Genomic DNA, 25,065 nt, shown 5'->3' on the forward strand with positions numbered 1-25,065 from the left:
CTAAAAAACACAAATATATGTACCCCTTATGTTCACTGAAACATTATTCACAGTGGCCAAGAAATGGAAATAACCAAGGTGTCCTTCAACAGAGGACTGAATATAAAAGTTGTCGTATATACATTCTATGGAATACTACTCAGCCACAAAAAGATGAAATACTGCCATTTGCAGCAACATGGATAGACCTTGAGAGACCATTATGATAAGTGAAATAAGTCAGTCAGAAAAAGCTAAGAACCATATGATTTCACTCATACGTGGTATATAAAACTCAAACTCGAGACACAAACAACCGTATAGTGGTTACCAGAAGGAAAGCAGTGGGCGGTGGTAGAGGGTAATGGGAGCGAAATATATAGTGATGGAAGATGATTTCACTATGGGTAGTGGGTACACAATGGCAATATACATATCATTTATCACAGTAATGTACGCTTGAAACCTGTATGACCCTTTTAACCAATGTCACCCAATAAATTTAATTTAAAAAATGGTCAAATGATCTTAACAGACACTTCTTCAAAGAGGACATACAGATAGCCAATACATATATGAAAAATTGCTCAATGCGAAAATTGCACTATCATTGGAGAGACACAAATTAAAACTATTGGGATGGCCAAGAAGTTCATTTAGTTTTTTCCAAAGAATGGTTCTATTAGTGCTTAGTTGTCTTTAACTTCGTTTGAAACAATTTTGTTACACTGTATTGTGATGGCTATCGTATCAGTGTGCATTTAAAAAAATTATCAAACTGGTGAATTTTTGTGCAGCCCTTTAAATACTGAAGATGGAAGAAAATATGCAATATTTTTGTGTATTATGCTTTATTATTTGAAGAATGATAAAAATGCACCTGAAAAGAAAAAAAAAAATTTGGACAGTGTGTGGAAAAGGTGCTGTGACTGACTCCAAGTGTCAAAAGTGGTTTGGGAAGTCTCTTGGTACTACTGACATTTTGGCCAAATAATTCTTTGCTGTGGGGCTGTCTTATGCACTGGAAGATGTTTAGCAGCACCCTTGGCCCCTACCGACTAAAAGCCAATAGTGGGAGATAGGCAACATACTCAAAATATCCAAATAGATAAAGTTTTTGGTGAAAATGAAAAATGTGTGTGTGTGTGTGTGTGTGTGTTAATTAAAAAAACTAAACAGACTTTTTGGCTAACCCAATTCAATGAGGTATCACCTCATACCTGCCTGAATGGTTACTATCAATAAATCAACAAACAACAAGTACTGGTTTAGATGTGGAGTCTGCTGGTGGGAATGCAGACTGGTGCAACCACTGTGGAAAGCAGTATGAAGATTCCTCAAAGAATTAAAAATAGAACTGCCTTATGACCCAGCAATCCCACTTCTGAGGAATATACCCTAAGAATCCCAAAACACCAATCAGAAAGAATTTATGCACTCCTATCTGCACAGCAGCATTATTTACAACAGCCAAGATCTGGGAACAGCCCAGGTGCTCATCAGTAGATGAATGGATAAAAAAAGTTGTGGTACATTTATACAATGGAATACTACATAGCTGTGAAAAGGGGGGAGAATTCTTACCTTTAGCAACAGCATGGATGGACCTGCAGATTATCATGCTAAACCAAATAAGCCAGTTGGAGAAAGATAAATACCATATGATCTCAACTATATGTGGAATATAATGAACAAAATAAACTGACAAAAAAAATAGAACCAGAGGCCTGGATATATGGAACAAACTGACAGATCTCAGATGCGGGGGGATGAGGGGGAACTGACAAAAAGAGGTAAAGAGATTATCCAAAGAATATATATGCATAGTCCACTGACAGACAGTAAGGTGGTGGGGCCAAGGCTGGGCTGAGATGAGCAAAGGGGGTGGGTGGGAATGAGGAAATCTGTAATAATGTCAACAATAAAAAAAAGCAAGGACTACCAGCCAAGATTGCCCAGAAAAGCTATCATTTAGAATCACAGAACAAATAGAGAGCTTCCCAAGGGAAAAAAAAGCTAAAGCAGTTCATAATCACAAATCCAGGTACAAGAAATGATAAAAGGATTTTAAGAAGTAAAAAAAGATTAAAAATATGAATAATATAATGGAAATAACTACATATCTATCAATAATTACTTTAAATGTAAATGGATTAAATGCTTCAATTGAAAGCCTGGCATGGTTGATTGGATAATAAAACAAGAACTTTATATATGCTACTCCAAGAGACTTCACTTTGGATCGAAAGGCACATAGACTGAAAGTAAAGGGATAAAAAATAATTTCTTGAAAATGGAAACAATAAAAAAAACCTGGGGCAGCAATACCCATACTAGACAACATACTTAAAAAAAAAACAACAAAAAATAAACAAATTCTATATAATAAGAGACAAAGAAGGACCCAACAATTCTACTTTTGGGTAAAACCCAAAACATTAAATTGAAAAGACATGTACATCCCTATGTTCACTGAAGCATTATTCACAATAGCCAAGATAAAAGCAACCTACGTGTCCATTAATAGATAAATGGATTAAAAAGTGTTGCATATAAAAGGCAAAATATGACTCACCATAAAAAAGAATGAAATCTTGCCATCTGCAACAACACAGACATAGATGGCATTGTGCTGAATGAAATAAGTCACACAGAGAATGACAAATACCAGATGATTTCACTTATATTCATATGTGGAATCTAATAAATGAACAAGCAGAACAGAAACATACTCATTGATAAAAATAACATTTTGATAGTTGCCAGACAGGAGGGAAATACAGGGGATGGGTAGAGAATCTAGAGATTAAGAAGAACAAATTGGTAATTACAAAAAAGTCATGGGGATGTAAGGTACAGCATAGGGGATATAGTCAATAATATTGTAATACCTATGTATAGTATCATGGGTACTAGATTTATTAGGGTAATAACTTAGTAAGTTATGTAAAACCTAATTACTGGATTGTACACCTGAAATTAATATAACATTGTACATTAATTATAACTGAAAAATAAAGAAATCATTTAAAGACAAAAAAGTAAGAAGACAACCATAGGACAGAATTTTTTTAATTTATAAATCATATTTATTCTATTACAGTTGTCTCAATTTTTACCCCTTTACTCACCTCCACCCATCCCACACCCACCCCCGACTCCCACAGTCAATTCCCACTCTGTTGTCCATGTCCATGGATCATTCATACATGTTCTTTGTCTAGTCCCTTCCCCATCCTCTCTGGTCACTTTCAGTCTGTTCCATGATTCCATGCCTGTGGTTTATTTTGTTAGCTTATTTTGTTGAATACGGTCCACTTTCAGGTGAGATCATATAGTATTTGTCTTTCACCAACTGGCTTATTTCACTTATCTTAATATTCTCCAGTTCCATCCATGTTGTTGCAAAAGGTAGGCGTTCCATCTTTCTTCCTTTCATTTCTTCCCTTTCTTTCTTAAATGCAGATTGATTTATTTTTTTAAATGTCAAAGTTAATTATAAAATATTAAAAAATTTAAAACCATTATAAAGTCTCAGCAATTACACCAACATGACACCAGCACAGAAGTAATCAAGTAGATCAATGAAATATGAGCATTCTAGAGACAAACGTATATATCTAACGATGTAATATATGATTAAGTTGACAGTTCAAATCAATAGGGAAAATAAGGCTTATTCAACAAATACTTGAAATAAAACAAGTCAGTAACCACTATTACTTGAAATAAAACAAATATAGAACCCTATTTCACACATTATACAAGAAATATTCAGGTGAGTTAAAAATAAATATGTAGAATCGAAGGAGTTTTAGGAGAAAATACAAACTAATACTTTTTTTACTTGCAGTAAAATATTCAAACCCAGAATCTATACAGTAAAATACTGACAATATGACTATATTAAACATTTATTTAAGACTGTACAGTAATAGAAATATAAAAAATTTAAAGGACAAATAATAGAATAGGAAAGTATTTGCAACACATCAAAAACAGAGTTAGTGATTTGTTTGTTTTTTAGGGAAAAAATTCTACAAACATTTAATGAAAAAATGGATAAAGAATACCAAAAAGTCATGTAAAGTTTTTTTAAAAATAATAAAGGTAGGCAAGAAATATACAAAAACAGGTTTAGTTTGAACAACTAATGAAGGAACAATTAAAACAACATATCATTGTCACAATCAGATTAATAAGTATTAAAAAATATTGGTAATATCAAGTATTGGCAACTGTGAAAGGAATTTGGTATTCATAGACTCTTTTTTTTCATCTTCTTAAAGAAGTCCCTTTAGCATATTTTGCAGTGCTGGTTTGGTGGAAGTGTATTCTTTTAACCATCTTTTGCCTGGGAAACTCCTTATCTCGCCTTCCATTTTAATTGAGAGCCTTGCTGGGTAGCACAGTCCTGGTTGAAGGGCTTTGCTTTTCATGACTTGGAATATTTCTTTCCACTCCCTTCTGCCCTGCAGTGTTTCTGTTGAGAAGTCAGATGCTGGCCATATGGGGCTCCCTTGTATGTTACTACCTCTTTCTCCCTTGCTGCCTTTAGGATTCTCTTTGTCTTTGATATTTGCCATTTTATGATGATGTGTCTTGGAGTGGGCCTCATTGGGTTCCTCTTGAATGGGACCCTCTGTGCTTCCTGGACTTGTGCGACTTTTTCTCTCCTCCAATTAGGGAAGGTTTCCATCATTATTTTTTCAAATAGGTTCTCTATCCCTTCCTCATCCTCTTCTCCCTCTCGTGTCCCTGTTATACAGATATTATTACATTTCAGGTTGTCCTGCATTTCCCTCATTGCCTCTTCATTCTTTTTGAGTCTTTTTTCATTTTCTTGCTCATTTTGGGAGCTTTTTTCTCCAGCTCGCTGATTCAATCCTCAGCTTCATCGAGCCTGCTGTTGATTCCTTCTACTCTGTTCTTCAATTCAGAAATTGTATTCTTCATTTCCTCTTGTCTCTTATTGATAGTTTCGATGTCCTTTTTCATTCTGGTATAGTTTGCAGTAAGTTCCTCATAGTTTCCCTGTAGTTTTTTGCAATTCTCTCTGAGCTGACTGAGCTCATTGAACTTCCTTAGAACCGTTATTTTGATTTCAGTATCTGATAGTTTACTTGCCTCTATTTCATTTATTTCTCTTTCTGGGGGTTCCTCCTTTTTCTTTGAGTAGGGAATATATCTTTGTCCTCCCATTATTTGTGAGACTTCTTTTCTTGCTTCTGCTTCTTGAATTGATCTGTCTTCATTTCCTGACTTTGTGCTGTGAATTCCTATGGTAGGAGACCACTGTTTCTACTTTCTGGATCTGCCTCTGATATGTCAGATGTCAGCCCTGTTTGCCCTTAGGCAGTCTATTCGAGACTTCCAGGTATCTAATGTCTGTGGCTGCCTTCTTCACCTGTTAACCTAGTCACTCTGCATGCAGCAGGCTGCCTCAGACTGCTCAGGGCAGGGCGGAGTCCCTCCTGGAGGCGCGGTTATGGGGTACTCTCACACTGCTACCATATAGGGGAGGAGTCTGCACTGGGATCCCGCCAGCTACTCTCAGTTCTCTCCCCAAAGCCTCTGTCCCCAGTCTCTCCTCAGGTTTCTCCAGACCACTCTGTGCCCCCTTTAGCCAGGGATCTACTATTTGTGGCTGCCACTCTGCACTCAGCAGGTGGCTTAGACAGCACAGGGCAGGTTTGAATCCCACCTGGGGGCGGGGCTATTGGATCCTCTCATGATGCTGCCACTCAGGGGAGTGATCTCTGCCTGAACAAGATGGCTGCTGCTGCATGGCGGGATGAGTCAGCACTGAGATCCAGCCGGCTACTCTCTCAGTTCTCTCCCCAAAGCCTCCTTCCCTACTCTCTCCTCAGGTGTCTCTAGCCCACTCTGCCCGCATGGTAAGTAGCTGCAAATAAAAATTTATGCATTGGCCCTTTAAACGGTTCTTTGCATCTCCAGCCGTCTCTCTCTGGCAGAGAGCAACCCTGCCACTTTTTGCAGCTGGCTGTTTTCTGTGTAGTTTTGGGCTCTGGTGCTATAGGCTAGAGTTCCCCACTTTTGGCTTAGACCCCACTCTTCTCAGGGCAATCCCACTGGCCACTTCAATATCCTTCTGGTACTGTCGCCCATGGGTGCCCCACCCACCTCCTCGAGTCTCTACCGCTTTCCTTACCAGTTAGATTGCTCTAAAGCTGAATCTTCTGTCTCTTAGGTTACAAGGCTCCTCTCTTGCTCTTGTTCAGCTGTTGTTCCAGGTGATTTCTCCACAATTTAGTTGTCATTCCAGGTTGATCCTGGGAGGAGGTCAGTGTGACTTCCACTCACTCTTCCACCATCTTGATTCTCATTCCGAATAATTTTTTTCTAAATGCCTATTTGGTTTTTTATTTTTTTTTCATTGTTCAAATACATTTGTCTCCATTTTCCCACCCCCACCTCCTCCTCTCAATCCTTCCCCACTTTGACTTTGTCCGTGGGTCTTTTATACTTGTTCCTTGATTTGACCCTTCCCACTTCTTTTCCCCATTAACCCCTTCCTCCTTCCCTCTCATTACTCTCAGTTTCTTTTTTCTTTCGATGTTGCTTGTTATATTTTTCTTGTTTGTTTTGTTGATTAGGTTCCACATATAGGTGAGATCATATGGTTTTTATCTTCAACCCCCTGGCTTATTTCACTTATCATAATGCTCTCCAGTTCCATCCATGCTATCGGAAAGGGTAGTAGCTCTTTCTTTCTTTCTGCCGCATAGTATTCCATTCTGTAAATGTACCATAGTTTTCTGATCCACTCATTTACTGATGGGCACTTAGGTTGCTTCCCACATTTGGCTATTGTAAATTGTGCTGCTATCAACATTGGGGTGCATAAGTGCTTTTGAATTGGTGTTTTGGGATTCTTAGGGTATAATCCCAGCAGTGGAATTGCTGGGTCAAAAGGCAGTCCCATTTTTAGCTTTTTGAGAAAATCCTAAACCGTTTTCCACGATGGCTGCACCAGTCTGCATTCCCACCAATAGTGTACTAGGGTTCCCTTTTCTACACTACCTCGCCAGCACTTGTTGTTTGTTAATTGGTTTATGATGTCCATTCTGACTGAAATGAAGTGGTATCGCATTGTGGTTTTAATTTGCATTTCTCTGGTGGCTAGTTATGCTGAGCATCTTTTCATATGTCTGTGGGCCCTGTGTATGTCCTCCTTGGAGAAGTATCTGTTCAGGTCCTTTGCCAATTTTTAAATTGGACTGTTTGTGTTCCTGGGTTGGAGTTGTGTCAGTTCTTTATATAAGAATAATTTTTTTTTTTTTTTGCAAATCATATAACTAATAGTGGTTTGCATATATAATATATAAATTACTGTTACAACTCAATAGTGAGAAAACAACCCAATGTAAAATGGATCGCTCAACATCATTAGCCAACAGAACGTAAATCAAAACCACGAGATACCACTTTAATTATAGATAGTTAATACAGTTAAGTGTTGGCAAGAACGTGGAGAAACCCTCATTCACCAGTGGTGGGAATGTATGTAGGTGCTTTGAAAGTCTGGCTCTCTCTCAAAATGTTAGAGAGTTACCACATGACCCAGTTATTTCATTACTTGGTATATACACACCCAAATATATGACAGTATAAGCCCATATAAAAATATATACATGGATGTTCATAGCCAGAAGGAGAAATAACTCAAATGTCAATAAACAGAAGAAAAGATCAATAAAATTTATGCATACCTAAAATTTAGGACTATTATTGCATACCTAAAATAATTATTGCATACCTAAAATTTAGGACTATTATTTATGCATACCTAAAAATTAGGACTATTATTCAGTAATAAAAAGGAACAAAATACAAATATATGCTTACAACATACATAAACCTTGAAAACATAGTATTAAGTGAAAGAAGAACCACATATCATAAGATAACATTTGCAAAAAATGTCCCAAATAGGCTAATTTATAGAGACAGAAAGTAGATTAGTGGTTGCCAAAGGGTGGGGTATGGATGAGGTTAGGGAGCAATGGCTAAAAGGATTTCTTTTTAGGGTAATGAAAATGTCCTAAAATTTATTATGGTGATGATTCTTACATATATGAAAAGCCACAGAAATGCACACTGTAGATGAGTGGATTGCAATGGATGTGGCTTATATCTCAACAAAGCTGTTTAAAAGAAGAATATGGAAATAATATGGATTAAGATAAATAAAATTTTATTTTTCCTTTGTGCTATCCCTAATGTAATTTATCTGGATGAAATGGAGATGGCCGCCATTATCCTATCAATCTTATAGTCCTTAGAAAGGTAACAGAAAAACTGCAAATGTGACGTTGGGCAAACTCATAAATTTCAGTGGCTGTGGTTCCTCACCTGTAAAACAGAAAGGTAATCATCTCTATTCAGGGTACAGGGTTATTGTGAGGTTCAAGTAAGATTGTGTCCATAGGAACAAAGATAAGGGTTTTAACATCAGCACATTTTCCAGCCTGACTTCTTCAGGAATCTGCAGTGATTACTCTCATTATCTCACAAAAGCCAATTTGTTTGCTTTGTCTTTCCAGTACTATTTTCTGTCCTCCCACATCTCAGTGTGATACAAGATTTATATAATTGGGACTTCAAATCCTTTCTGATATTGATTTAGGACCTCGAGCAGCATGACTCAGAGGAAGCAAAGTTGACACTGCTATCCCTGTAAGGGTAGGGGGAGGGAGGTCTGATCCACATGAAAACCAGCCTGGCTTAACAATCAAGATGTTCTAAGTGCTTTCCAGATGGTCAAATAAATGAAAGATTCTGCCCATTCCAACAACAAAGCTGGGGACAAAGATGCCAGTCACAGCCTCCCTGAAGAGAGAGTCACCCCAGGTCTGCATGCCTCCCTGCACTCTTTCTCACAGGGTGCCAGGTTCCAGCAGTGCCCTGCTCCTCCCTTTTGTGAGTTGTTGAATTGTGCCATCCAGGCTGGCTCTCGGAATAAATAACTCTAAGTTAAGCCTGCCTCTATCAGAAGCATGTTTCATACTTTGCACAGCACTTAGCAGACAGAGAAAGAAAAAGAAGAGTAGGAGTGAAGAGACCAACTGAAACATACAGCACTGGATGATCAAGGCTGTACTTAAAGCAGTGAAAGAGTGAAAGTGGAGGACTGACGTATTCTAGTCAGGGGTCTAAGCCACACCCTGGTTTCTATCTGTGCGTCTACAAGACGGGGATACAACACGAGTGAGAGAGACAGCGGGGCTTGCCATGCACACAGTTTGCTTGACAAGCCTGAGGGAAACCCAGAATACGTACACAGTGAGCAGTGTGCAGTGTCATACTGTGACACCTGAACACCCAGGAACAGAATCAGTTTTACAGGGAAAACCCGCAAAATCAGTCATTTATGACATTAGGTGCTATAAACAAATGACAAAACCCATTATCAATACAGAGTTTTACATCTTTTTAGAAAACAGCTATGGGGGATTCCTAAGTTTTAAAAAGCATATCTCTCAATCCAAATTTAACTTTACAGTCACACAGCAAATCCCTTGAGGCATTCTAATTAAACTTAGAGGCAAAATAAGTACAGCATCACTGCTATTATTTAATATATAGGATTTTTCTGCTATGATAACACTTAAAAATAAGAAAAGAACTTTATGAAAGAGCTAAAGTCCAAAGGAATTTTTAAGATCTAATGGAATCAGTTAAAAACATAAACATTTGTATAAAATCAGTATTCTAGTATAGGAAAAAGGTATATACTATATTTTGACATGTATAATGCACACCTTTTTGTCCAAATTTTTTAGGGAAAAATAAGGATGTGCATTATACATGGGCATAATGAATATTTGCCATGGGTATACTAATCCCATGTATAAAGCACACAAAAATATGGGTGCGCATTATACACAGCAAAATACAGTAACTGTGAAACAGCGTAAAGGGAACTTCATTTAAAATGAAGTCAGGAGGCTGGAAAGGGGAGCTCTTATGTACTACCACTCCACATCAATTACAGACCCTAACAGGAGCCATCATTTACATGCACAACAGAGTTCTCCTTGGCCAGCAACAAGCCCAGCCACTGGGAATCGCTACACTATCCTGAACTCTGCTTTTTTCCAAACGACTTTCATTCAAAACAACCACTCCCAATTTTCTCCTTTTTCTTTATAAAGTAACATTCTCCTTGTTTTCTTGCTAGACATACCTGAGGCTTTCCTATAGCTTGCTTGTCCCATATTGTAATTCTTCACTATTCATGAATAAAACCATTTAGCTGGTGATATAATGGGCTATTTTATTTTTAAGTTCAAAACACATTAACGTCATCAATGTTCCTGTACACCAACAAAAGAAAAAAGTATAAAATAATTAGAGATAAATGATATAAAAAATACTTAATAACTATCAGTGAAAAAATTCAGTGATTTTAGAGTATGTTTTAATACTAATAAGTTGTTTTCTCCCCAAATTAAAGCAAATATTTAGTGTAATTCCAATCAAAGCACAATTTTTTTACTTGACAAATTATAAAATTATGCATAAGAATGAGATGATAAAATAAAAACAATTGAGAAGAAACAATAGGAAGATGAGTCCTATGAAACAGTAAACCATTACAAGGGAATAATTATTATTAAACAGCAAGGTAGAGTTAAAAGATAGAAAAGATAGTACAGAAACTGACTGAATTATACAGAACAGTAGTGTAGCCAATAGAATAAGATGCACAAAATTATAGTAAAGGAATAAGTTACTCAATAAGTGGTGTTGATATAACTGGTTAAAAACGTGGAAGGCAAAAAATATCAATTAAGACTCACACTGCATTCATCAGAATTAATCCTGATGAATATCAACATTAAATAAAAACAATAAAATACAATTGCAAGTGAATATGTTAAGGAACTAAAAAGGAAACTGGTTTTTTGAGCCTAAATTAGCACAGAAAAAAAATCACAAAAGAAAAAGGGATATAGGTATAATTCTATAATTAAAAACAAAAATACATGAATGGGGAAAATACTGGAAAATATTTGTAGAACATAGGACAGAAAGTTAATATCTTTTTTATATAAGAAGTTAAGACCTCAGTGAGATACTGCTTCACACCAGTCAGAATTGCCATCATAAACAAATCAACAAACAAGAGCTGGAGAGGTTGTAGAGAAAAGGGAACCCCAGTGCACTGTTGGTGGAAATGCAGACTGGTGCAGCCACTGTAGAAAGCAGTTTGGAATTTCCTCAGAAAACTAAAAATGGAACTGCCTTTTGACTCAGCAATTCCACTGTTGGGATTATACCCTAAGAATCCCAAAACACCAATTCAAAAGCACTTACGCACTCCTATGTTCATAGCAGCACAATTTACAATAGCTAAGTGAGGGAAGTAACCTAAGTGCCAATCAGTAAATGAGTGGATCAAACAATTATGGTACAATTACACAATGGAATACTATGCAGCAGAAAAAAAGAAGGAGCTCATACCCTTTGCAATAGCTTGGATGGAACTGGAGAACATTATGTAAAGTGAAATAAGCCAGGGGGCAAAAGACAAATACCATATGATCTCACCTGTAAGTGGAACCTAATCAACAAAACAAACAAACAAACAGAATATAACCAGAGACACTGAAATAAAGAACAAAATGACAGTAACCAGAGATGAGGGGAGAGGGATAACGGGGGAAATAGAGGAAAGGTCCTCAAGGAACATGTATAACAGACACATGGACAAAGCCAGAGTGGGTAGTTTCAAGAGTGGGAGGCAGGGATGAGTGGGAGACAGGGATGGGTGGGGCGGAGGCGGGAGCAGTTGGGGAAAATAGAGACAACTGTACTTGAACAATAATAAAATAAAGTTAAGGCAAGTTCAACAAAAGAAAAATTTAAGTCAAATAGCTTTACAAAAATTAAAAATCCCAATAAATAAATATAACAGCTTAGGAATAGCCACTTCACAAATGAGACATAGCATGGATCCTCACTTAATATTTTAATCATCAAAGAAAGGCAACAGTTCAGGGAACCATTTTTTTCTCCTTTACAAAATTCTACAAAAATGTATCAAAATATTATCATTGACTAATATGTACTGAGTCTGTGTTCTCATGGTCCTCTTATGATAGAATCATACACTCTGAATGCCCATCAGGGAAACCTATAAGCAGGAGAGCTCAGAAACTGTGGAAGAGCTTACCTTAGGGAAACTTAACCTGAGAAAATAATGGGCTGTCCAAAAAGTTCATCTGGTATTTTCTGTAAGATGGCTCTAGCAGCACTTAAGACATCTTTAACTTCATTTCAAACAACTTTGTTAGGTTGTACTGTGACAGCTATCATATCAGTATGCATTTAAAAAAATTATCAAAATTGGTGAATTTTTGTGTAGCCATTTCAATATTGAAGATGGAAGAAAATATGCAACATTTTTGGCACATTATGTTTTATTATTTGAAGAAGGTAAAAATGCAACTGAAATGCAAAAAGAGATTTTTGTAGTGTATGGAGAAGGTGTCAAAAGTGGTTTGTGAGGTTTTGTGCTGGAGACTTCTCCCTGGACAATGCTCCATGGTCAGGTAGACAGGTTGAAGTTGATAGAGATCAAATTCAGACTTTAACTGCAAACAATCAATTTTATACCATATAGGGAGATAGCCAATATATTCAAAATATTCAAATCAATAAAGTTATTGGTAGAAATGAAAAATGTGTTTTTTATGGAAAAAGCTAAAATGTTTTGGCCAACCCAATATACAAAAACCTGCAAGTTCCCAAATTTTCAATATAACATTAACAACAAAGAAAAACAGAAATACCCTTAATTTCCCTTAACTATGGAAAAGCTAAGTAAATTGTGGTGCTAGTAAAATCTAAGGAATATTATAGTGGGCATTATAAGCAAGAGAAATATGACTATGATAAAAAGCAGATGATAAAGTTTTACATATCTTATATACAAGCAAAAATCCTAGAAGGAAATTAATTAAAAAGCAAACAGTTTATTAATATGGCAATATAAATGATTTTCATTTATTTCTAAACCTTTAGTAATGACATATTATTTTCACAGTTTAAATGTGCATTTTTAAAGAGCTAAAATTAAAAGCCCAAATCATCCCACATAGCTTGGTAGTGGTCAGAATTTTATGTTATCAATAAATAAACCATAAAAAGGGCTCATTTTCTATGGTAAGTACATTTTGAAGGCCTCTCAGAATTCAAGCCTAATTTTGCCTCAGGAATAAGGTAGGAGGATGCATTCAGAGAATGCAGGTGTTTATAACCATGATAGTGTTTGTTTTATTCTCCTTTTTAATTTTTCAGCATTTCCTCTAGTATTTTTTGCAGTGCTCTCCCTCAAAAAATAGCATAGTGCATCACGGGAATAGTTTGCCTTTCTTCAAGATGTTTTATTACATCTGACTTTCATTCCAAAGTTACTTATTTTGAACACTGCATTATTTCATGTTTTACATGTAATAAGACTTCATTAATATTTTCATGTCATACAATTTTCAGTGTACATCCCACAAAATGTTACTGTACTGAAATGGCCTTTACACACCAGCAGAAATGAAGGTTTGGAACATGAACTGCTAGCAAACAGGAATATAGCATTATAACATGGCAGACAAAGGGAGGTTAGTACTTGTCCACTGTCAATGAATCTGAGCATCTGCCACACTTACACTGCTTTATTTCAGTATATATGTTTGTCCCTGTTACTATAGCAAGAAATATTTCTGTTGCAGGAACCAACAGTCTTTCAGAGAACACAGAATAGAACTGATAAACATAAACTATTGGTAAATGTGTTTTTCCTTTAATCGCAGTTATAAAGAAACCTCTTGTTCCAAAGTACTGAAAGCCTTCTTTCCACCAGAGAAGAATGGCTTGTTCTTTCTTAACAGATGTCCTTGTGTGAGGGAAGCCCATGTGTCCAAGATTGGACTTCAAGATTGGGCACTTTTTACTGTTTCAACAATATTTACTATAAAAGTTCCTCAATTTCCTGCCACAAATCATAAAAACTTACTCGTTGGGTACCACTCTGGTATCAGAAATTGTAGCCTCGTGCAAGCAAGGCCTCCAGCCTGTAAGCCTCGACTGGAAAGCCAGGTATCTCGGGAGGCACACGGACCGATACTAGCACTGAGGGTCCCCTGGGAAATCTGGCCTAAAAAAAAAATACAGCATATTTCCTGAAACTTGCTCTGCTTCGCACTGCCCTGATAAGGAAAAAACCAGGTGTTTTATTTCACCACAAGCAGATAATTCCTGAGGACCAAAAACTGTACCTTAATGAGCATCTGGCACCAACTTCTCTGACAGAACTTCATTTAAGATAAACCTCTATATTTCTTCAATATATATTATAGCCTTTTGGTGTAGATTGATACACCTTGCATGTATGCTGTATACCCCAGTGCTTTTCGTTTTCAATAAAAGCCACTTCAAGAGAAGGGCTCGGGGCATTCTCCACTACAGGGAATCGCCACCCTCCTCTCCTGACAGGCAGATTGTGTCTGGTACAGTTTATTTCTTCATTCATGGCGATGGGAGAGACTATGCAGGACAGAGACTCCCTAACTTACTGCCTCTATCCTTTTCATAAATTATGTAAATTATATTATGCAAGTAAAGGAAGAAAGGGGTCAACCCCTGGTAATGTACCAGAACTCTTTACCCTTCTCCTCACCCAGCTATTAAGGGGCTCCCTTCTATAGCCATTGTTCTACTCCTATTTTCAACTTCCCCTTTCTAAAGGCTCCTTCATATCAAAAAAGTAATAGAATTAGTTTTCCAAAGTAAATACATAAAATAAGTTGTTTATGTCACTGGACGCTATTAAAAATGATAAAATTTCATGCTGATACAGAACTTTAAAGCTTTGTGAGTTTCCATGTTTAAAAGCAAGAAAAGAGAACTTAAAGATGGCAGAGGAGTGAATGGAAGTCACACTGACCTCCTCCCAGGACCAATCTGGAATTACAACTAAATTTTGAACAAATAGCCAAGAACAAACAACTGAACAATAGCAAGAGAGGGCCTTATAACCTCAGACATACAGAAGAATCAGCTTTACCACAACCTAACTCCCACTTATCCTGGGCTGCAGCAAAGATGGGGGCAGAGTGGGCTACAGACACCAGAGGAGAGACTCGAGAAGGAGGCTATGGGGACAGAACAGACAGAACAGCTGGCGGAATCCCGGTGCTGACTCCTCCCCCATGTGGTAGCAGCCATCTTGCTCAGACAGATCAGTCCCCTGAGTGGCAGCAGCTTGAGAGGAAAAAGAGCCCCATCACTAAAAGGGCCTCTGCCCTAGCCCGGTGGTGCATAAGCCTGACTGCTGAGTACACAGCGGAAGTCACACATAGCAAATCCCAGGATAAAGAGGACAAAGAGTGATATAGAGACACTTGAGGAGAGTCTGGAGACGGAGGCTATGAGGAGCAAACTGAGGGAAGCTGGTGGGATGCTGGTGATGACTCCTTCCCCAAATGGCAGCTGCCACTGTGCTCAGGCAGACAGTTGTCCTTTTACTTTCAGTGTGGCAGTTGTCCCCTGAGCAGCGTGAGGGGAAACAATAGGCCCGAACCCAGGAGGGATACTGCACCAAGCCTGGTGCCTAAGCCGGACTGCTCAGTCCAGCGTGAACAGATTAACAACTGAAGGAAACGACCACAGACAGTAGATTCCTGGAAGTTTCGAACAGACTACCCAAGGTCAGACAGGGTCCACATGTGACATCATCAGAGGAAGATCCAGAAAGAAAAAGCAGCAGTACTCTAAAATAGGAGTTCACACACGAAGTCAGAAAGTTAAGACAAATCAATTTAAGAAGCAGAAGCAAAAAGGAAGAGTCTCACACATAATGGTAAAAAAAAAAAGAAACGCCCCCTCCCCATAGAAGGAAAAGGAGGAATCCCCAGAGAGAGAACTAATAGAAATAGAGGCAGGTAAACTACCAGATAGTGAGTTCAAAACAATTGTTCTAAGGAAGCTCAATGAGCTCAGTGAGCTCAGAGAGAATTAACAAAAACTACAGGGAAACTACGAGAAACTTACTAGAAACTATATCAGGATGAAAAAGGACACAGAAACTATAAGAGGTGAGATGAAATGAAGAGTATAGTCTCAAAATTGAAGAGCACAGTAGAAGGAATCAAAAGGCTGCATGAAGCAGAGGAAGGAATCAGTGAACTGGAGGATAAGGAAGAAAAAAGCTCCCAGAAGGAGCAAGAAAATGAAAGACTCAAAAAGAATGAAGAGGCATTTAAGGAAATGCGGGACAACCTGAAACACAATACTCTCTATATAATAGGTATACCAGAAGGAGAAGAGGAAAAAGGGACAGAGAACCTGTTTGAAAAAGTAATGATGGAAAGTTCCATAATCTGAGGAGAGAAAAAGTAACACAAGTCCAGGAAGCACAGAGGGTCCCATTCAAGAGGAACCCAATGAGGCCCACTCCAAGACACATCATTATTAAAATGACAAATATCAAAGACAAAGAGAGAATCCTAAAGGCAGCAAGGGAGAAAGAGGTAGTAACATACAAGAGAGCACCGATACCCCTAGAGGCAGACTTCTCAACGAAACACTACAAGCCAGAAGGGAGTGGTAAGAAATATTCCAAGTCACGAAAAGCAAAGGCCTTCAACCAGGACTGCTCTACCCAGCAAGGCTCTCAAGTAAAAGGGAAGGTGAAATAAGGAGTCTCCCTCACAAAAGAAGGCTAAAGAATACACCTCCACGAAACCAGCACTACAAAAAATTCTAAAGGAACTGCTTTAAAAAGATGAAGAAAAAGAGTGAGAGAGAGAGGAACACAGGTATAAAGGGAAAAAAATGATTAAGTACTTATCAATAATAACTTTAAATGGAAATGACCTTGAATAGCAAAAGCAATTTTGAGAAAGACAAGGAAAGCAGTAGGGATCACAATACCTAACATCAAACTATATTATACGGCCACTGTAATCAAAACAGTCTGGTACTGGCGTAAGAACAGACACAGAGATCAATGGAACAGAATAGAGAGCCCAGAAATAAACCCATGTCACTATGGTCAATTAATACTCAATAAAGGGGGCAGAAGCATAAAATGAGTAAAAATAGCCTCTTCAACAAATGGTGTTGGGAGAGCTGGACAGCTACATGCAAAAAAATGAAACCTGACCACTAACTTACAGCATACACAAAAATAAACTCAAGATGGATAAATCGCTTAAATGAAAGTCATAACACCATAAAAGTTCTGGGAGACAACATAAGCAGAAAACTCTCAGATATTCCACACAGCAATATTTTCACCAGTATATTCCCTAGAACAGGGACATAAAAGAAAGAATAAACAAATGGGACTTCATCAAGATAAAAAGATTCTGCACAGCTAAAGAAAACATCAGCAAAATAAAAAGGAAACCAACTGTATGGGAAAATATATTTGCCGTTGATACCTCAGACAAGGGTTTGATCTCCAAAATATTAAAGACTCACATGACTCCACTCCAGGAAGACAAACAATCCAATTAAAAATGGACAAAGGACCTGAATAGACACTTCTCCAAGGAGGACATAGAGAGGGTCCAGAGCCACAGGAAAGGATGATCAGCCTCACTAGTCATCAGAGAGATGCAAACTAAAACCACAATGAGATACCACCGCAACATGGGTCAGAATGGTCCATTATAAACAAATCGACAAACAAGAATGCTGGTGAGGTTGTGGACAAAACAGAACCGAACCCTAGTACACTGTTTGTGGGTGGGAATGCAGACTGGTGCAGCCACTGTGGAACACACTATGGAATTTCCTCAAAAAGCTAAAAATGGGACTTCCTTTTCACCCAGCAATTCCACTGCTGGGATTATACCCTAAGAATCATGAAACATCAATTCAGAAGAACGTATGCACGCCAATGTTTTAGCAGCACAATTTTCAACAGCCAAGTGTTGGAAGCAATCTAAGTGACCGTCAGTAAATGAGGGGATCAAAGAATTGTTGTACATTTATACAATGGAATATTATGCAGCAGAAAGAAGGAACTCCTGCCCTTCGCCACAGCATGGTTGGAACTGGAGCGCATTATGCTAAGTGAAACAAGCCAGGTAGTGAAAGACAAATACCATACGATCTCATCTATAAGTGGAACCTAATCAACAAAACAAAAAAGCAAGCACTATATAACCAGAGACACCAAAATAAAGAAGAAACTGACAGTAATTAGAGGGGAGGTGAGAGGGGGATAACAGGAGAAAGAATGGGAAGTTATCAAGGAACATGTATGAAGGACCCATGTACAAACCAAAGAGAGGTAGTATTTAGGGTGAGCAGTGGGGGTTGGTGGAGCAGGGGACAGCAGTGGGAGGAAAATGGAGACAACTGTATTTGGACAACATTAAAAAATAACAGAAAAACTGCAAACAGTTAAACATACATTTAAACACTCATTTTTAAAAAAATGTTAATTCTATTGTAATATTTTTAATAAAGATCTATCAAATTTGATAAATAAAAAAGAAACTTATATTCCTAAATTTGAACTTGAAAAATCAGTATGAAACTCATAAAGTATTTTCTCTTCTTTTAAGATTTATTTTTTGATTGGAGAGAGAGAGGAAGACGGGGAGGGGAAGTATGAGAGGGACATCGATTCATTGTTCCCTTTATGTATGTGTTCACTGGATAATTCTTCTATGTTCCCTGACCAGGGATCAAACCTGCAACCTTGGCATATAACTGAGGTACTCAGCCAGAGCCTGAAGTATTTTCTCTCAAAACATCTTTCCTAGCTCTGTCCATTGAAAAAGCCTAGAAGAAACAACCAACCTGTGGTATCGTGATTGTGATCCTTAAATACAATTTCCACTAAAAGGAACTAGGACTCATTGAAGAAAGGGCTGTTTCCAAATCTACTGCTGAAAATGCATAAGGTGAACCCAGATATCATGTCATACCAGAAAACAAGAAACCATCAAAGGTGTTCATTTCAAAAGACCCAAAGAACCAACCTAAACGTGCTCTCACTGGCCAAAGAACGGACAATTTGATCAATAAAAGTAATTGTAATAGACTTAAAAATAATCAAATATGTTAAAATTTGTGTGTTCATAATGATATTGTTAAAAATAAAAAGGCATCAATGTATATCTTTGGAGATATTTAAGGACCCACCAAGAGTTGTGAATAAAGGGAAAGAATCACTAATTTAACCTGTTTTCCCTGTAAAATGTGTACCTTTGAGTAATTGATAAAGAGAAACTTCTCTATAGAAATTTTACAGCTAATAAATGAAGAATTAATGATGAAATCAGAATATCAACATCTTGAAAACCTCTGACTAAACAATGGAGCTTTGCAAATTATAAGTGGCCACTAATGTCACAAAGAAAAACATACTGGACATTATGTGCTGTTGGAAGTCATCTCTATAAAATATTCTTGCAATAAAAATGAACCTAAATCAAACCAAATGTCTAAAACTAACATCTAGTTTATAGGAAACACAGGGTGGGGTGAGAGATAAACATGTCAAACACCACCAGTGGGATGCATTCAGCAAAATTGTATGTGACAACTCCACAAGAAAAATGATAGGATTTCTTTAGTAAAAATATTTCAAGAACAAAGAAAATTAATAAGGGAACCTATAGGTTAAAAGACTGTAAAGGAAACATATTAACTGAATGTAATGTGCAGATGAAACTTATTTTTTTAAGAATTTATTTTTTATTTTTAGAGAAAAGGAAAGGGGGGGAGAAAACATCAATATGTGAGAGAAACATCAACAGGTTGCTCCTCACATGTCCTCTGTAGAGCACCTGGACCACAACCCAGGCAAGTAGTCTGATGGGGAATCAAACCAGTGACCTTTGGGTTTGGTTTGCAGGACAACACCCAAACCTGAGCCATACCAGTCAGGGCCAGATGGATCTTATTTATTCAGATCCTAACTCATATAAATCGACTGCAAAAAAAGCGTGAAATAACTCGGGTAATAGTAGTTATTTTGATTAATTTTAAGCAAGAGCCCTTATCTTTCCGTGGAAGCACTGAAATGTTTAGATAAAATGATATAATAATTAGAGACTGCTTCAAAAATACAGTGAGAGAGGGGGTACATGGAAACAAAAAGGCTGTGAGTGGATGCCAGATGGAGCACACACATCAGTTCATCACACTATTCCTCTACTTTTGCACATATTTGAAATTTACTCTAATTAAATTTTGAAAACTTGATGACTGTACATGTATATGTTTCAAGTTAATAATAAAATGTTCACGGTTTACACAATTTTTCCCTTCTACCATTCTTTCAGCAGAAGTAGCAATAGTTATCCTCTTTCACCTGTTTACCTTCGGGAATGCATGCCCCTTATTTCTCTAAATTGTAAACGAAAAGCAGAGTCTACTACATAGGTGGGGCTCAATAAATTTAAATGAATAAATTGTTTATTATACATCTCCCCTGCTCTGGTAAATCCTCCAATAACTGAGATGTTGATTCCATTTGTGGTAAAAAAAAAATAAATAAAATGAAATAAAATAGAAAAGATTAAATATTACCAAGTACAAAAGAAGACAAAAACTTCAAAACCCTGCATTTTACCTTTTAAATCTATATTCCACAAATGATGCTTATTTTTTACTGTGATAAAAAACGTAACAAAATTTACCAAATTAACCATTTTAAGTGTACAGTTTAGTAGTGTTAAATATTATATATTCACATTATTGAGAAAAGATCTCCAGAACTCTTTCAACTAGCAAAACTACAACTCTATACCCATTAAACAAAAAAATGCTTATTCTTAATACTTCCTACCCATTACCTATTCTATCCTATACATAACTCTAGCTACAACAACAGCTTTTCAAGTCTAATTCTTCTGACAATAAACTAGCACAATTATATTTTCTTTAAAAACTAGTCCTTAAAGGAACTGTGAAGTCAGGAGTATAACTACAAACAGAAGATCCAAAGCCACAGGGCAGAAAAGACGACAGACAGGGCTAGAATGTGGCTTTCGGATCATTCTAAAGAACAGTAAGGTACCAGAAGAGGCAGGCCTGCTGTTAAGAGAAGTCAAATGAGACAGCAATGACTACAGAAGCAATAGTCCTTTCATGTCTGCATTCAACAGAGGCTTACTAATCCTGGTGTCCCATAACAATGATAGTACTAATAAGTACACAGCATCAATCTAAGATGCCCTGGATCAGGTACTGAGAAAAATGCTGTGCCAAGCCTTATTCAACAGACTTCTAATTAACTATGCCTAGTCAAACCTACAAAATAATAATAATGATGACTTAGCTATAAACTCAGTTAACAATAATCTACCACAGTGTGTTTAACAAATATCTAAGAAAAAGGATCACTGATACTTTCTGCCTATCAGTATAGTTTTAATTAACTTTGGTACTTCTACCTTAGAAAACGGAGCCGAGTCAATTACTACCTTTGAAAATCTCTTCCATACAACACTATTCTTTCAAAGCACAACTCCCAACTTACCTGCACTGCGACCACTTCCAAGGAAAATAGAGGTTTTTGTTTTGTTTTATTTTCTGCACACAGAACTGAGGATATTGGCAAGGTCTGCCCTGCCAAAGGACTGTTTACAGAAAATACCAAGAAATCTTAGGCCGGGGGTTCATTCTAAAGCAAGAGCGTAGGTTTAATAAAAAGAAAGCTATAGAGCAAGAGAGTAAAGGGTGGCTTGGAAGACAACATGGTGTTTATCACTCACACTATGCTGCATAAAACAAGGGAGCTGTAAACAGAGTTAAAGACACTCTTCAAAAAGACTCTAGAACAATAAATTATGAGGACTTGGCAGCACAAGAAGCAGCAGCTGTTAGTCACAAAACTGATGGCAGCATTGGTGATAATGCCCATTCTGGTGGCTATTTTATAGTACCACAAATAAAATGTACATTTTGAAGAAATAAAATCTACATAAAGTAGAACATTTTGAGGCCTAATGAGAAGAAAATACATAGTCAAATTTAAAACAGAATTTATAATAAAGGCTCATTCATGCTTTGGAAATTCTTAAAATTTTTAAGTTAACTAAATATTCCATGTGAATGTATCTTAAAAACAGAAAGGTGTGGTTAGAAAAGTAACTTTCTGGCAATTTCAATTATTTAGGAAGAACATAAATTTTAGGAAAGGAATGAATACCTTTGCCTTGTTCTAATCATTTATAAGATATTAGTTAGTAAACACTTCATAAACTTAATAGGCCATCAGAGGCAGTATAATATAAAAGTACAAGATTCAGAGTCTGAGACCTGAGCTTGCCACCCACTGCTAGGGAGCCTGCACCAGAACAAACATTTACAGAGAGCTTACTGCTCCACAGGCCAGTTGCAAATACTTTTTATATATTATGTCAGTCCTCATAACCCAATGAAGCAGATGCCATGGGAAAGCTGAGATGCAGAGAAGTGGACTGGTGTGCTCAGGATCCCTCAGCTGCTGAGGGCTAGCCCAGATCGCCGGAAAGCAGCAACTTAGCCCCAGATTTTGTGCTCCAAATGAGACGAGGCATTTCTTTCTTTCCTTATTTAGCAGGGGCTTCTTGTGTCCTTTTGCCTTTCTGCCTTTTAGCTTTAGGGTTCTTATAGAATGTAAAGAATGACACAACAAATGTGGAAAGTATTTTTGTAAAATCAACAGTGGTATACAGATGACAATTAAATGTCTACCACTCACAAACATGCTATGATTTCTTCATTTCACCTTATGTTACAGAACACAATATAACTGATTCATATACATAAACATTTGTTTTCAGTTCATTGGAAATGCTCTTACAGATACACACATCTCAGTAAACATGAACATTAATCTCTGAGATTAAAACCTTCATTAATATGACTAGAAATCTACATTTCCCTCTTAGCTAGAATCCCAGAAACAAAATAAAATTCCAAATGCGCATTATATTCATTGCAGTTTTCATGCAAGAAACAAAAAGGACAGAAATTTTCAATTTACCAAACATTTCTGTAACAGGATCATTCATTTTCTTCAGTAAAGAATTTGTGTTTTTATATTGTTCATGGTTCCAAAAAGAATACTAAAACAGCTTAGAAGGATATTGGCTAGAATGTCACCATAGCACTCAAGCTGAGGAAGAGGCTAAAAGCAGTCAGGTTTGGTCACAGAAGCCTTCCTTCCCCCTACATACAGGAAGCCCTCAGACCCAAGGATAACTAGTACTCTGGCTGGGGAGAGGCTAGTTAGGTGAGCTGGCAAGTGAAATTTGGACACTCGGGGCCAGAATCCATACTGGGAATTAGGCACATAATAAAAGGAGTTGAAGATGAAAGAAAACATGTACCGAAGGAAGATCCTCAAAGAGTCACACACAAGCAAGACCAAGGTCAGAGGACATTGAGAACCATGAACAGAAGGTATGAAATGGTGAAAAGATACCATAAGCAGGGGTGTCCAACATGCAACCCATGGGCCACATGCAGCTCAGGATGGCTATGAATGCAGCCCAACACGAAACTGTAAATTTATTTAAAACATTATGAGTTTTTTTTGTGATTACATGTCACAATGTATTTAATGTGTGGCCCAAGACAGCTCTTCTTCTTCCAGTGTGGCCCAGAAACACCAAAAGGTTGGGCACCCCGGCAGCATAAAGGATAGGGAAAGCTTCTGGCTGCAAGGGGAAAATTAAGCAGACATGAAGAAAACAGCAGAGATGCAATGAGCCAGTAAGTGTATCTGTTCCCTATTATTATACCAGACCCTGATAGCCTTTCAGCTCCAGTTCCTTGTGGCCTTAAAATAAACACTATTTTTTTTAAAGAATGCTTAAGTGAGTTTCTGTTCCTTACAATAAAAAAGCCTCATATATAATACAATGATAATATATATTTAAATATGTAAGGGAAATGAAGCAAGGAGAAAAAGGACTACGAAATAAGTAATATAGTAACTCCCCAGTTCTTTATGATAAAACAATGTCTTCTGCACACATAGGAAAGAATTTGTTATCTATGACAGCAGAGCATTTGTCAGTTCATTCACAAATGGTAATAAATAACTAAAAAATATGTTAAAAATAAGGGACTGAGGTCCTGGCCAGGTTTCTCAGTTGGTTGAAGCGTCCCACATACCAAAAGGCTACAGGTCTGATCCCTGGTCAGAGCACATACCTAGGTTGGGGGTTTGATCACTGGACGTCGCATGTACAAAAGGCAACCAATTGATGTTTCCCTATCTCTCCTCCCCCTTGTTCCCCTCATCCTTCCCTCCCTGCCTCTCTAAAAGCAATGAAAAAAAATGTCCTCTTGTGAGGATTACAGAAAAAAAAGAAGTCCTGAACCGAATGGCTTCACAGATGAATTTCATTAAGCATTCAAAGAAAAACAAACACTTATCCTTCTAAAAACTATTCCAAAAAATTCAGGGGAAGGAAAGACTCCCAAGCTCATTTTACTAGGTCAACATTATCCTAATTTTGAAACCAGAAGGAGACACTACAAAAAAAGAAAATTATAGGAAAATAGCCATGATGAACGTAAATGCAAAAATATTCAAAATATTAGCAAACCAAATTCAGCAATACATTAAAAACAGCATGTACCATGAACAAATGGAATTTATACCTGGGATGTAAGGTTGGTACAATATCCTTAAGTCAATTAACATGAAAAATTACATAAACAAGAGAAAGGATAAAAATCATATGATAATATCAATAGATGCACAAAAAGCATTTGATTAAATCCAACACCAATTTATGATAAAAAAATTCTCACCTTAGTGAAAATAGAGGAAACATATCTCAACATAATAGCAGCATACATATATGACAAACACACAGCTACCATGATATTCAATGGAGAAAAGCTAAAAGTGTTTGCCTTAGGATCAGAAACAAGACAAGGACATCCACTTTCACCACTCATATGCAACACAGTACTATGTGAGCCACAGCAATCAAACAAGAAGAAAAAATAAAAGGCATCCAAATTGGAAAGGAAGAAGTAAAACTGTCATTGTTTGCAGATGGCATGATACTATATACAGAGAACCCGAAA

General features: G+C 37.2%; 1 protein-coding gene across 2 annotated transcripts in view; it reads right to left on the reverse strand.

Moving 5' to 3' along the window:
- MARCHF8 (membrane associated ring-CH-type finger 8) overlaps window positions 1-25,065 on the reverse strand; it is a 135,643-nt gene that overhangs the window by 95,430 nt on the left and 15,148 nt on the right. The window lies entirely within an intron of this gene.

This window comes from Pteronotus mesoamericanus, unplaced genomic scaffold (assembly GCF_021234165.1).
Source record: "Pteronotus mesoamericanus isolate MK-2021 breed Mesoamerican mustached bat unplaced genomic scaffold, CSHL_Meso_final contig_35, whole genome shotgun sequence".
Taxonomy (NCBI): domain Eukaryota; kingdom Metazoa; phylum Chordata; class Mammalia; order Chiroptera; family Mormoopidae; genus Pteronotus; species Pteronotus mesoamericanus.